Source organism: Phyllobates terribilis, unplaced genomic scaffold, assembly GCF_046119375.1.
Source record: "Phyllobates terribilis strain yellow unplaced genomic scaffold, ASM4611937v1 Scaffold_4__5_contigs__length_816908805, whole genome shotgun sequence".
NCBI lineage: Eukaryota > Metazoa > Chordata > Amphibia > Anura > Dendrobatidae > Phyllobates > Phyllobates terribilis.
In genome coordinates, this window is record NW_027362764.1 from 585,665,640 (window position 1) to 585,680,814 (window position 15,175).

The window sequence follows — 15,175 nt, forward strand, 5'->3', positions numbered from 1 at the left end:
TAAATCAGGAATAGGGTTGAGTGAGTATGTTCAGTCCGAGTATGCTCGGGCCGAGCTCCGAGTATTTACAGCTGCTCGGTGATAAGGTTAAATCACTCCCGTGTGCATGATTTGCAACTGTTTGACAGCTTTATTACATGTGAGGAATGTGTAAGAAATAGACATTCATCACATGTAATAAAGCTGTCAAACAGTTGCAAATCATGCACACGGGAGCGATTTAACCTTATCACCGAGCAGCTGTAAATACTCAGAGCTCGGCCCGAGCATACTCGGCGAAAGGGTTAATAGAACATACTCGCTCAACACTACTCAGGAACAGTTAAGAAATCAATATTTGGTGGACTAACCATGATTTTTAATCACAGCTTTCATGTGTCTTGGCATGTGTGACGCCCCTGCGGGTTCAGTCGCCACAGAGGTACTGCATCTCACCCAGAGGTGTGGTACCCCACTCTCAGGTAAGGACGGAGTACTGCCCAGGACCCAAACACCTGCATCCAACACTACACTACTCCAGACCGGCAGGAGGGGCAAGATGCACTGCTGCGCTGCTGAACCCTGACTCTGGCTGGAGTGGGGGGAGCCAAGGGAAGGGGAACCATGTAGTGTGTGTGGGTGGAGGAAGAAGATCAGGGGAGCATTTGAGAGGAGGATATAAAAGGGGAAGCCATCTTGGGTGTGAGTGGAGTGGTGTTCAGTCAGAGGAGGACAGTGAAGAGAGCAGGAGCTCTGCAGGAGCTCTACTCAGGAGGAAGAGAGACTGAAGAGAGGAGAGGAGCAGGGAGGAAGGCTCCAAGAAAGAAAGAGTGGATCCTAGCGGTACGGGAAGTGCTGGAGGCCACCCGTACGCCCGAATCTACCTGGAGTGGAAGGATCAAGCCGCAGAGGGGACTGGCCTCTAACTAGTGAGAATTGCATATTCAACTACAAACCGGAGGCTTCTGCACTTTCAGGGTGTAGTTGTCACAGCCACAATCAATCGCCAAAATGGTAGCCACACAGGATCCAGTGAACTCCAGGTTGCCCGCCAAGATCTGAGGTTACCGGCTTGGGACACTGATTGTGAGGCGCAGGGCAGGAGGGTGAGAGCCAGCGCAGGAAGACGACTGAGAAAGGCACACAGAACGGGGTCCCGTTAAGCACTTCTGACATACCTGAGGGATTGCTGAACCCTTGCCTCGGTGAACGCAGAACAACGTGTGGTGATAATTGCCCGTTGTAACCAGGAGTAATGTGATAACCGTGAGTAAACTCTGAAGACTGCACCTCACTGTCTCTGTGAATTATTGCTGCGCCATCATCCACTGCACCACACTGCATAACAACATCTACCTCATCTATAATCACCACAGCAACGCCCTGGAACTTAGCTCTACCTGTGGAGAGCTGAACCAACTCTACTGCATTACCAACAGCTCCAGAGGATTTGCTGCGCAGCGGCGACTCCCTATAGCCGCATACCACAGGTGGCGTCATGAACATTAAACATAAAAACTATAATCCTTTTCTTTAAAATCCCCTTTAATTGACCGCCCTGAGTCACGGACCGGGTCACCGCCACTGTGACATCTCCCCTAGAAACGACCGGCCCGGCTACCGAGTGCCCCACGGCCCAGGGGGTGCGTCACATGCTTTCCACCAGTCTTTCCATACTTTATAATAGAAAACTGTTCAGTGGTCTCTTAATTTTTGCCAGAGCTGTATATATATATATATTTTGTGGAATACCTAGACTAACAGGATGTTCAATGGACCCTCTTGCTATATGCACTGCAGTCTGCCACATATGCTGCCTGCCTGCCTAACTCCAGCTATCACCTTCACCACTGAAAATATGCAGCTGGATTAGTCCTCAGAAGGACTGTTAGTTGAGATGAATATATATATATAGAGATGTTGTGGAATACCTACACTAACTAATAAACAACCAAATCTCTCCCTAGCTCAGCAGCACCTCTCCCTACACTGTCTGATTCCGGAGTGACTGTGACGATCACATTGGCGCCAGGTCTTATATAGACCTGATGACGCTGTGCGGCCAGCCAATTACTGTAATGCTACAACCACCATGGTTGCAGCATTACAATGAGTGGCAGGCAATCCCTGCATGTTGACTGGCGCTCTAAAGAGTGCCAAACATGCAGGGAGGGGACCCGAGCTCCCGCCGAGCAACCCAGACATACTCGCCGAGCATCTCGAGCAGTGAGATTCTCGGACGACTACCGAGCAGTGGCAAGCATGCTCACTCATCACTAGTACCCACCACAATTGCATTTATCACTTGATTGTTTTACAGCATACTATTAAAAGTTGCATTTTTAAGGGTCAATTGACAATTTAGTGTTTCTGTAAGTGGCTTTGTACCTTTCTTTATACTTTTCACAATGAAAACCTATGACTTAATAATAACATAATAATAATATAATTATAATAATATTATATTATTCTATGTTATGCATTATACGTTATGCTAAACTGAAAAAACTGAACTGGAGTATAAGTTGGAATACATGCAAAGCATAGGAGTATGTTCACACTGGCCATTAAACAGACAAAACCTAAGATAGAAACAAAATGAACCTATACCCTGCTGTAATAGGCTATTAGCTGGGCACTGTGCTATACATGTTTGTGACTTGCGCCCTATTGTAAACTTCATCTGTGTGCAATCTAATACTAGTCAATCACCCCCTCCATGGATTGGTAGGCTAAGGCTATGTGCCCACGATGCAGAAATGCTCAGGATTTTTACTGAGCGTTTCTGCATCTCCCTGGCAGAAAAAAACGCATGCGGATTGTACATGCGGATTATACATGCATTTTCCTGCCAGGGCCATGCGGAAATGAAGAGTTCTCCACATGCATTTCCGCATGCGGATTGACAAGCACTTTCCAAGTGATTTTAGCATCACTTGGAAAGTGCTTGTGACAACTAGGTCACACTATATAAATCCATGCAAACGGCATGGATTTACTGTATATAGTGTGACCCGAGAGAGTGGTTAAAAAATAAAAAAATAAACCTAATACTTACCTTCCGATGGCCCCCGAGACTTGCTGCGTTCCTTTGCTGGCTGCCGGCAGATCGTGCTACGCTGTACTGAAAAGACCTGCCGTCACATGACTGTGACATCAGCGCAGGTCCTTCAGTCCTCCGCGATCTGTCGGCAAGCGAAGAGAAGGAGTCCGGGGGCCGTCGGAAGGTGAATATAATCTTTATTTTATTCTTTTTTTTATGGTACCTTGGTGTGGAGGAGAGTCTCCTGTCCTCCACACCCGGGTACCATCCGCACATTAGAACGCGCCAATTACGCAAGTACAGATGCAGTCTTGTGGAATTGGCGCGTTCTAATGCAAGTCAATGGCGGCGAAAACGCAGCGCTTCCGCAAAATTAATGGACATGCTGCGGATTTTTGAGCGCAGCATAAACGCTGCGGAAAAATCCGCAGCATGGGCATTGAAAGTGCGGAATTGCATTGGAGACCATGGGGGAAGGTATACCAAGCGTTTCCCAAGCGTTTACACTGCGGAAATTCCACAGCATAAACGCTTGAAAAACGCATCGTGGGCACATAGCCTAAGAGTGGTTGTTTCATCAGTATTTTGCACCTGTGTTACCTCCTTTAGTAAGGGGGTCTGCTTTGTGACTTTGACTGGTAAATACCATTGCCTTTTTGATATTTCTTTAATTGAATTATTTTGAGAATTTTTAAAGTTCCTTTTATTGCTTTGGCTGTGCTTTTATTTTAAGTAAAAAGCAATAGTGCATATAAATAACATAGGGCACTTGGGAAACACCGTTTTTGATAAAAACAAAAAAAAAGTGTAAAAGCCATCCCACGAGCGACAAGGTATACCCAATCAGGATGGTCCTAACCTCTAGTATTAAAATCTTGCCATATGTCAAAAATGACTTCAATGTGAATAAGAACCAAAGCCCAATTATGGACACCAAGCCATGGGAAGCTATATAAACGTAAAGCCCAGCTCAAAGAAAGGAGGCCACAATCTTGCTTGCACAGCGTGCAAGAACCTCAAGTAAAACCCAAAAAAGTGAACTGGAGTATAAGTTGGTAAACAACATGTAGGAGCATGTTCACACTGGCCATTACACAGACAAAGCCTAAGATAGAAAAGTAAAAAGCAATAGTAAAAAGCAATAGTGCATATGAATAACATAGGGTACTTCGTAAACATCGTTTTTAATTTAAAAAAAAAGCATAAAAGCCATCCCACCAGCGTCAATGTGTACCCAAATCGGGATGGTCCTAACCTCTATTAAAACCTTACCATGTGTCAAAAGTGACTTCATGTTATGTTCTGCAACTTAGAACTAAGGAATAGAAGGGAAAAGCTGTCTCTGCACTGAGACTCAGCTTTACTTTACACTGGGGTGGGTGCCCTATTCCTTATGAATAGCCCCACCGAAACTCCTGCACTGAACTCAAACGAAGACCTGTAGGAAACGGAAAGGGGTCCCTAAAAGATCTAAGGACTGGGAGCAAAAGCAGGAGACCTCCTAACAGAAAAGTTAGTTGCAGAAACGAAAATTAAAGGAATGGGGGCCAGGTGCTAGGCAATAAAGAGTGCAGAGATCACGTGACCAAGAAACCCAGCACCAGAGGAAAAGACTAGAAGCCAGCAAACCACAACAAGATGACCGATAGTAAAACAACATAGATTCTAACACTTCAATGTGAATAAGGGATGAGCAGGACTGGGGCCCACTATGGACACACAGCAAATGGGAATCTATGTAAAAGTAATGCCCAATTTCCTGGCACCCCAAGTCATTAAAAACAGTGTTTACTAAGTACTCTTATTTATATGCACTATGGCTTTTTACTTACTTACAGCAGAGTATATGTTCATTTTGTTTCTATCTTAGGTATTGTATGTTACGCTGCAGATAAAATTTGGATCCAATCAAGATGGCTACCTGATGGTATTGCATTATGGATAAGGATCTGCTTGTTTTTCTCAACATTGATGACACCATTAATCCTGACCAAATTCCCAATACCATTTTCTGAAATGCAGCCCAAACTTGCAACAAACTTCCACCACACTTCATTGTTGCCGCAAAAGCTCTTTATCGTACTGCTCTTCAGCCCTTCAGAGAACAATATACGATACCTTTTTCTACAGACAAATTTTGGAAATTTTGACTCATCAGTTCAAAGCACCTGCTGCCATTTTTCTGCACCTCAGTTGCTATGTTTTCATACAGAGTGGAGTTGATTGGCCTGGTTGCCATATTGAAGGGGTGGTTTTTGGCTGCAATTCTTCAAGGAAGACCACTTTTGTCCAGACTTCGCCCAACAGTAGATGAGTGTAGCTGATCCCACTGGTTGCTGCCAGTTCTGAGGGCACTGCTGGATATCTTTCTATTTCAAAGGAAATAGGTGGATTGTAGTACTAAGGGTACCTTCACACATCCGTGTTTCCGGTATGTGTTGTGACAATTTTCACATGTACCAGAGACACTTACACACGCACACCCATTATAATCTATGGGGCTGCGCACATGTACATGTGTTCACACTGTTTGACCCACACGTAGATATGCACACGTGCACACAGATGACATAAAGTGTGACATCTCTGTGTCATGCGTGTGAGATGTATTGGAATAGAATACAGAATAGAAATGACAGATGTTTAGGTGTTAAACATGTGCAAAGATAGAGATAGATGTGGGGTAGATAGATATCATGCTGTGCTCAGCGAGACCCGGTGGCTCTGATGAACGTTGTCATCATTACCCGGCGACTGTGAATAGCAGGAACTTTACTGATATTCACAGAAGCAGGAGCCGGATTCATGGAAGGCTGGACTATGTCAGAGCTGCATGGGAACATTTTTGCTACTAAATTGGTGAATCAGTGACAGTGTCTTGTATTTATTTCTCTCTTTTTAAGGTATCCATTTGTGGAATACGTTGGATTTGGTGAATTACGGCGGACCTGCATGGGCTTTTTTTTCCAATAAATTGGTGAAACAGGGAAAGTGGTTGACATATCACAGCTGACATCAACCCCAATACCATTACCCCGATTGCCAATGCACTAGGGCAATCAGGAAGAGCCAGAATTAGCACATCTAATGTGACACGCTACTTCTGGGGTGGCTGAGGGTTGGTATTTGTAGGCTGGGAAGGGTCCAATAACCATGGACCTTTTCAGCCTGATAATATCTTCCCGCAGCTGTCTGCTTTACTTTTTGTTGGTCATCAAAAATAGTGGGGACCCTACATCATTTTTTTTCATGTATTTATTTATTTTAATTTTTTAGATAGATAGATATAGGTTATATTAATATATCTGTGAGATATACACTGTGTGCAGAATTATTAGGCAAATGAGTATTTTGATCACATGATACTTTTTATACATGTTGTCCTACTCCAAGCTGCATAGGCTTGAGAGCCAACTACCAATTAAGTAAATCTGGTGATGTGCATCTCTGTAATGAGGAGGGGTGTTGACTAATGACATCAACACCCTATATAAGGTGTGCTTAATTATTAGGCAACTTCCTTTCCTTTGGCAAAATGGGTCAGAAGAGAGATGTGACGGGCTCTGAAAAGTCCAAAATTGTGAGATGTCTTGCAGAGGGATGCAGCAGTCTTGAAATTTCCAAACTTTTGAAGCGTGATCACCGAACAATCAAGCGTTTCATGGCAAATAGCCAACAGGGTCGCAAGAAGCGTGTTGGCCAAAAAAGGCGCAAAATAACTGCCCATGAATTGAGGAAAATCAAGCGTGAAGCAGTCAAGATGCCATTTGCCACCAGTTTTGCCATATTTCAGAGCTGCAACGTTACTGGAGTAACAAAAAGCACAAGGTGTGTGACACTCAGGGACATTAAGAAATATCTTAAGACTGATTTTTCAAAGGTTTTATGGACTGATGAAATGAGAGTGACTCTTGATGGGCCAGATGGATGGGCCAGAGGCTGGATCAGTAAAGGGCAGAGAGCTCCACTCCGACTCAGACGCTAGCAAGGTGGAGATGGGGTATTGGTATGGGCTGGTATTATCAAAAATGAACTTGTGGGACCTTTTCGGGTTGAGGATGGAGTGAAGCTCAACTCCCAGACCTACTGCCAGTTTCTGGAAGACAACTTCTTCTAGCAGTGGTACAAGAAGAAGTCGGTATCGTTCAAGAAAAACATGACTTTCATGCAGGACAATGCTCCATCACATGCATCCAACTACTTCACAGCGTGGCTGGCCAGTAAAGGTCTAAAAGAGGAAAAAAATAATGACATGGCTCCCTTGTTCACCTGATCTGAACCCCATAGAGAACCTGTGGTCCATCATAAAATGTGAGATCTACAGGGAGGGAAAACAGTACACCTCTCGGAACAGTGTCTGGGAGGCTGTGGTGGCTGCTGCATGCAATGTTGATCGAAAACAGATCAAGCAACTGACAGAATCTATGGATGGAAGGCTGTTGAGTGTCATCATAAAGAAAGGTGGCTATATTGATCACTAATGTTTTTGGTTTTTGTTTTTGCATGTCAGAAATGTTTACTTCTAAATTTTGTGCACGGATATTGGTTTACCTGGTGAAAATAAACAAATGAGATGGGATTATATTTGGTTTTTATTAAGTTGCCTAATAATTCTACACAGTAATAGTTACCTGCACAAACAGATATCCTCCTAAGATAGCCAAATCTAAAAAAAAAACCACTCCAACTTCCAAAAATATTAAGCTTGGATATTTGAGTCTTTTGGGTTGATTGAGAACATAGTTGTTGATCAATAATAAAAATAATCCTCTAAAATACAACTTGCCTAATAATTCTGCACACAGTGTATAATTACAACACACTACACACGCAAGGCACTAATATATCTCATGGATACCTATCTAACTATTTATCTACCCCATATCTATCTATCCATCTAAAAAATGTGAAAAGAGGTAGCACTCCAAAATAAGAAAAAGAAAAAAAAGACCTTTAATTGGTGCTGTTCCATTTTTTCTGTATCTATTTATTTTATCAATCATCTATTTACCTAATATCTACCTATCTATTTCTATCTTTGAACATTTTTAACACCTAAACATCTGTCATTTCTATCCTACATTCTATTCTACACAGACGGCACTCGGACAACACACATGTACACACGGACACTGATAACACCGGTACTAGTTTTTCCAGTACTGGGAATATCGGGACGTTTGAAGGAGACCCAAGACAGATCATCAAGCATGGGATTGCGGGCGAATCTCTGCTGGATCTTGTAGTACATTTGCACATGGTGTTGGTACAGTGGGGAAAAAAAGGATTTAGTCTGCCACCAATTGTTCAAGTTCTCCCACTTAAAAAGATGAGAGAGGCCTGTAATTGACATCATAGGTAGACCTCAACTATGAGAGACAAAATGAGAAAACAAATCCTGAAAATCACATTGTCTGATTTGGAAAGAAATTTTTTTCAAATTTTGGTGGAAAATAAGTATTTGGTCAATTACAAAAGTTCATCTCAATACTTTGTTATATATCCTTTGTTGGCAATTACAGAGGTCAAACGTTTTCTGTAAGTCTTCACAAGGTTGACCCACACTGTTGCTGATATGTCGGCCCATTCCTCCATACAGATCTCCTCTAGAGCAGTGATGTTTTGGGGCTGTCGCTCTGCAACACGGACTTTCAACTTCCTCCAAAGGTTTTCTATAGGGTTTAGATCTGGAGACTGGCTAGGCCACTCCAGGACCTTGAAATGCTTCTTACGAAGCCACTCCCTCGTTTCCCTGGTGGTGTGCTTGGGATCATTGTCATGCTGAAAGACCCAGCCATGTTTCATCTTCAATTCCCTTGCTGATGGAAGGAGGTTTGCACTCAAAATCTCACATGGCCCCATTCATTCTTTCATGTACACGGATCAGTCGTCCTGGTCTCTTGTCAGAGAAACAGCCCCAAAGCATGATGTTGCCACCCCCATGCTTCACAGTAGGTATGGTGTTCTTTGGATGCAACTCAGAATTCTTTCTCCTACAAACACGACGAGCTGTGTTTCTACCACACAGATCTACTTTGGTTTCATCTGACCATATGACATTCTCTCAATACACTTCTGGATCATCCAAATGCTCTCTAGCAAACTTCAGACGGGCACGGACATGTAATGGCTTAAGCAGTGGGGCACGTCTGGCACTACAGGATCTGAGTCCCTGGCGGCGTAGTGTGTTACTGATGGTAGCCTGTTTAACGTTCGTTCCAGCTCTCTGCTGGTCATTCACTAGGTCCCCCCGTGTGGTTCTGGGATTTTTGCTCACCGTTCTTGAGATCATTTTGATCCCACAGGGTGAGATCTTGTGTGGAGTCCCAGATTGAGGGAGATTATCAGTGGTCTTGTATGTCTTCCATTTTCTAATTATTGCTCCCACAGTTGATTTCTTCACACCAAGCTGCTTGCCTATTGCAGATTCAGTCTTCCCAGCCTGGTGCAGGGCTACAATTTTGTTTCTGGTGTCCTTCGACAGTTCTTTGGTCTTCACCATAGTGGAGTTTGGAGTGTAACTGTTCGAGGTTCCGGACAGGTGTCTTTTACACTGATAACAAGTTCAAACAGGTGCCAGCACTACAGGTAATGAGTGGAGGACAGAGGAGCCTCTTAAAGAAGAAGTTACAAGTCTGTGAGAGCCAGAAATCTTGCTTGTTTGTAATTGACCAAATACTTATTTTCCACCAAAATTTGAAAAAAAATTCATTCCAAATCAAACAATGTGATTTTCAGTATTTGTTTTCTCATTTTGTCTCTTATAGTTGAGGTCTACCTATGATGTCAATTACAGGCCTCTCTCATCTTTTTAAGTGGGAGAGCTTGCACAATTGGTGGCTGACTAAATACTTTTTTCCCCACTGTAAGTACAGCTGCCTTTTTTTTCTGTTATTTTTTTATTTATTTATGGGTTTTTTTTCAGTGAATTGCTTTTAAATGTAGTAAATGGTCTTACAAGATAATGAGGACCCTTGACGGGAGTTGCGAGCTTGTGTATTTTTGTCAAAATTTCGACCAATACCTCATGCATCATGTACATCTTTTTGTGGCACATTTTTCCATTTTCTTAGGGTATCTGTCCTATGGGGTGCATTTATGGTACCAGGCGGCCTACCTGATCGAATATTAGGGACGTTAGTAATAGGATGTGATCTGGACAATGGTGCACCTCGCATAATGGTGTAAATGGTGCCCTGTGCAAGCCTGTCTGATTTGGAATACTAGGCAACCACCCCCCTCATGCATGGTGGGTTTACAAGTGGTTGGTTTAATTAATATTTTGCACCTTTGCTGCCCCTGCCTACATCATGGGGGCCTGCTGCATCCTGCAGTGCATTTGTGTTGTGACATGGTGTTGGTATGTATGGCTACAATTATTTTATGTCCTTTTTTCAGTGAATTGCTTTAGATCAGAGGTCCCCAACCGCCGGTCCGCGGACCAGGACCGGGCCGTTGGGGTTTTTCAGCCGGTCCGCGGCGCCGCTGACAGCTAGCTCCGCGGCCCTGCGCCTGGTCAGAGCTCGCTCTGTGTGGATTTATAATGTTTTCTGCCATAGCCGTGACAGCTCGCAGCTCCCGGCAGAGAACATTATGCAGGACGGGGTGGGGCGTCGGGCGGGTCTTAGTGACGCAGCCCTCCACAGCACAGCATGGTACCTGTTGTACGTCACGGGGCGGGTCTTAGTGACGCGGCCCTCCTGCACAGCATGGTGTGTTCCTGACGGGGTGGGGCGGCAGGCTCTCCTCACTGACACGCCCCCGGCAGAACATGTTATGTGGGGCGTGCTGGGGCAGCAGACTGGCTTCAGTGACGCGGCTCCCGGTACCGGTGTTCAGTGTGTAGCGCTGCTAAGCAGCAGCGCTGTATACACTGACGCTCAATGTACAATGCTGCTACTTAGCAGAGCTGTACACCGAGGTCCCGCCAGCATCCTCCCCATACAGCTCCACCCCTCCATAACCACACCCCCATATGACCAAAGCCCCGCCCCCACCCCCACCGGGCCATGGAAAACTGGTCTTGCTTAAAGCCGGTCCCTGGTGCAAAAAAGGTTGGGGACCTCTGCTTTAGATTGTAGTTCTGGTAGCAAGAATCACAGATTACCTTTAACCAAAGGAAAAGAAATTAAGGAAAGGCAAAAGACAAAAATAACATCTGCACCTTAAAGTAATAATGAAATATAATGAAATATACAAAACAAAATGTAAGCCATGTTACACTTCCATTTGTTCTAGTAGCATCAAATATCCTCAATGGTTTTTGCATTCCAGTCATATATTCATAAAATTCTGTTAAGATTAGTAAACTGAAAAATAATGCCATCTTTTATATGTAGGCAAAAAAAATCCCAACCAATATGTTGTACTATACTATGATCAGGTGCATTGTAGGCTGAATATTGAATACAATGGGAATCCCATGGCTCCAGTTACAATCATTTTAATATTTCCTCCTGTCTTTATATCAGAAGGCAATGTTTGACACAAGACTGCTAACAATCGCTTCAATAACACATTTTCTCACTTGCTCACCTATTTATATTCCTTCCCGTATAGGCACTTATCATTTTATCCCTAGTAATAATAATGTGCATTACTCTCATGCTCTGTAACCTCATCTGAATCACAGAAACCTCCTGCATCATTCATAGTTCTTCTGCTGGCACAGCCGAATACAGTATGTGACAGAATACAATGTGTCACTGGAACATGGACTTGTCTTCCATTATAAGACAATTGTATAATAATGAGAATGTTTGAATAATACCCGGAATAATGTTTACAATTTTCACTCCTTCCATCTCACACAAAGCTGAGCAAGGTTCAAGAGTCCTGGGGGAGCATAACAAAAGCAGATAATACATGGGATAAACACCTGGTTATGGGATTCAAAAAAATAAATTCAGAAGCATTTAGGCCATTGCTCTCAATCTATAGATAGACTGAACTGAAAGTAAAGTGGCTGTACTTTATAGAAAAAAAAAATGACCATAAGGCTATGTGCCCACGATGCAGAAATGCTCCGGATTTTTCCTGAGCGTTTCTGCATCTCCCTGGCAGAAAAAACGCATGCGGATTGTACATGCGGATTGTACATGCGTTTTTCCTGCCAGGGACATGCGGAAGTGAAGCGTTTTTCACATGCATTTCCGCATGCGGGTTGACAAGTGCTTTCCAAGCAATTTTAGCATCACTTGGAAAGTGCTTGTGAACTTGGTCACACTATATAAATCCATGCCAACGGATGGATGTGTGATCGAAACAATGGTAAAAAATAAAAACATAAATCTATAATTATCTTCTGATGGCCCCCGCAGTCTTGATTCTATCCGTCCTGACTGCCGGCAGCTCGCGGTACACTGAAGGACCTGCCGTCACATGACTAAATGACGTCAGCGCAGGTCCTTCAGTTCACTGCGATCTGCCGGCAAGCGAAGACAAGCACACCGGGGGCCATCAGAAGGTAAGTATCATATTTATTTTTTATTTTTATTCTTTTTTTTACATGTTCTATAGTACCCGGGTCCGGAGGAGAGTCTCCTGTCCTCCACACCCGGGTACCATCCACACATTGAAACGCATGGAATAGGCATGTACAGATGCAGTGATGCGGATTCCATGTGTTCTAATGCAAGTCAATGGCGGCGAAAACGCAGCGCTTCCCCAAAATAATTGGTAGTGCTGCGTTTTTTTCCGCAATTATAATCCGCAGCGGAAATTTCCACAGCATGTGCACAGCACATGCGGATTATCATTGGGGAACATGGCAGGCCTTCTACCAAGCGTTTTTTAAGCATTTCTGCAGCGGAATTGCCACTGCAAAACCGCTTAAAAAAACGCATCGTGGGCACACAGCCTAACAAAGGCTTAGGAGCAGAAAAGGCACCAGATGCTCAGGTAAGAATTGAAGGTTTTATATTATAGAATACTTGGAGATGAAAAAGAAATGTCTGGTTGGTGCATGTTTTTTATTCCTGGATGCTACAGAATGGACTAGAGGAAATGCTAGAAGGTGACAAGAGCACACATATTACACTTAGGCAACGGTCCCACTATCAGTATTTGGTCAGTGTTCAGTCAGTATTTTTTCTCAGGAGTGGGAGCCAAAACCAAAAGTGGGTGATAAATGCAGAATTGGTGCATTTGTTTCAATTATACCTTTTCTCTGATTGTTCCTCACCCGGTTTTGGCTCCCACTCTTGACAAAAAAATAATGACCGAATACTGACCAAATACTGATAGTGGGGCCATGGCCTTAGTGTTATAAATGCATTAGTGCTCATCTTGTAGGGTTGTGTAAGGCACAAATCCTATGTTGGCATGGAAAACCAGCCGCCACTGCTCAGTGTGTCGAGGGGGACACACATAAAATTGACAAGTCGAAGAAAAGAAAACCATGCTAGGTGAATGAAGAATTTCCATGGAAATGGGAAGGTTTTGTCTCGATGAAGTAGTTTGTCTTACTCAGAAACACGTTGATAATAAGCTGCATGAATTTTAGTTTCCCTTTCCTTTGAAATTCTTCATTCACCCAGCAGCGCAACATACAATCTGTGGTTTTCCTTTCTTCGGCTTAATAATATGGACTAGAGCATCCTGCTGCGCTATTCCTTACAGGCAAAAAGACAGAAATCGTATTGTATACTGCTGATAGCCAAAATTTGCCACTGTCTGGTAAAAGGTGGTTTATAGATCTGAGGAATGAACTGAAACTCCTATCACAGTTACTGATTATGATTACACAGCTCTTGTCACACAAATATAATATAGAAGATGACAGTTTAGCCTCTGTAATTGTATAGTAGTAAGATAATGTAGCACCCTGAGGATTCGGCTGCTACAGGGGTATTGCACCTCAACCCAGAGGTGTGATATTCCACTCCCGGGTAAGGATGGAGTGTGGAACTGAGCTCAGTTAGCTGCATGCACTACACACATCCCATTTCCGGAGGACAGACCAATGGTACTCCCACTTAATAATGTGCAGGTACGACCGAGTCTGTCCTTGGCTGGAGTGGGAGGGGGGTGGTACATCCCAGTAGTGTAGGGGCAGATAGGGGGAGCAGCCTGGGTAAAGTTAGGAGCTCATTGGGTGCTGGTCACCTGAGCTCACACATAGAGGGAGTATATAAGGTGGGAACCATCTTAGATCAGGGTCAGTCAGTGAGACGTCAGTCTTTTGCAGAGTGAGGTCAGTCTGTTAGAGCAGAGGAGAAGAGCAGCTCCAAGGCCAAGAGAGAGAGAGAGGAGAAGGAAAGACCCAGAGGGGGAGAAAGAAGGAACTCCAAGAGCCCAAATTAGACCAGAGGGTGAAGAGTTGGCAACAGGGTACCGGATCCCAAGCTGGCAGAGGCTACAGCACACCTTAGCCAGGAACCGGAGGTCGTGGGCAGGATCTGCCACGACCACCCACTAAATCCACCCGGAAGGCAGACCAGGAATAGGGTCAGGGAACCCAGAGACAAGGGTTTACCACCAAGAGGCCCGAGGGAGCCGGACATAGGTGGATCCCTGGTGGGGAAGGCCAGAGAAGAGGACAAGACAGAAAGGGAGCTCAGGACCACGCTCCAGAACTGCCTGGGGGTTGGCCGAGTCCAGGACCTGGTGGACGCAGCACGGCTCGGGTGGTCACTCAAGGCCGGAGTGACCAGAACAACTGCAGTAAGTAAACAAACCCTGAACTGCACAGCCCGACTCCGAGTCTCATTTCCATCCTCGCTGCACCACCACAACCCCCATCCTCTGCAACTGACCCCCTGAGGCTATACCCCTCCCGTTGGGGGTTATACTACCTAAGCTGCACACACATCACCAGCCTCAGCGGACCCTGCTGCAGCGGCGGCCGTATTGACCGCAATTCAACGGGTGGCGTAGTCGACACAAAAGAACATCTAGTAACATCTATAAGGACTGCCACACACTGAGTTTGACACCCTGGGCACGGACCGGGTCACAGCCACTCGGAGACTACAACCCCCATCTGATCCGGCTCCGGGTATCCCTAACAGCACTGGCCCAGGGGGCGCGTCAACAACAACTTATTTAGGAGCGTATAGAAAAAAAGATAATTACACTGCACCCAGAGCAGGCTGAAATGGTGCTGGCTTTAACAATCTATGTGATGTTGTACTGATACATCTTGGAATTTAT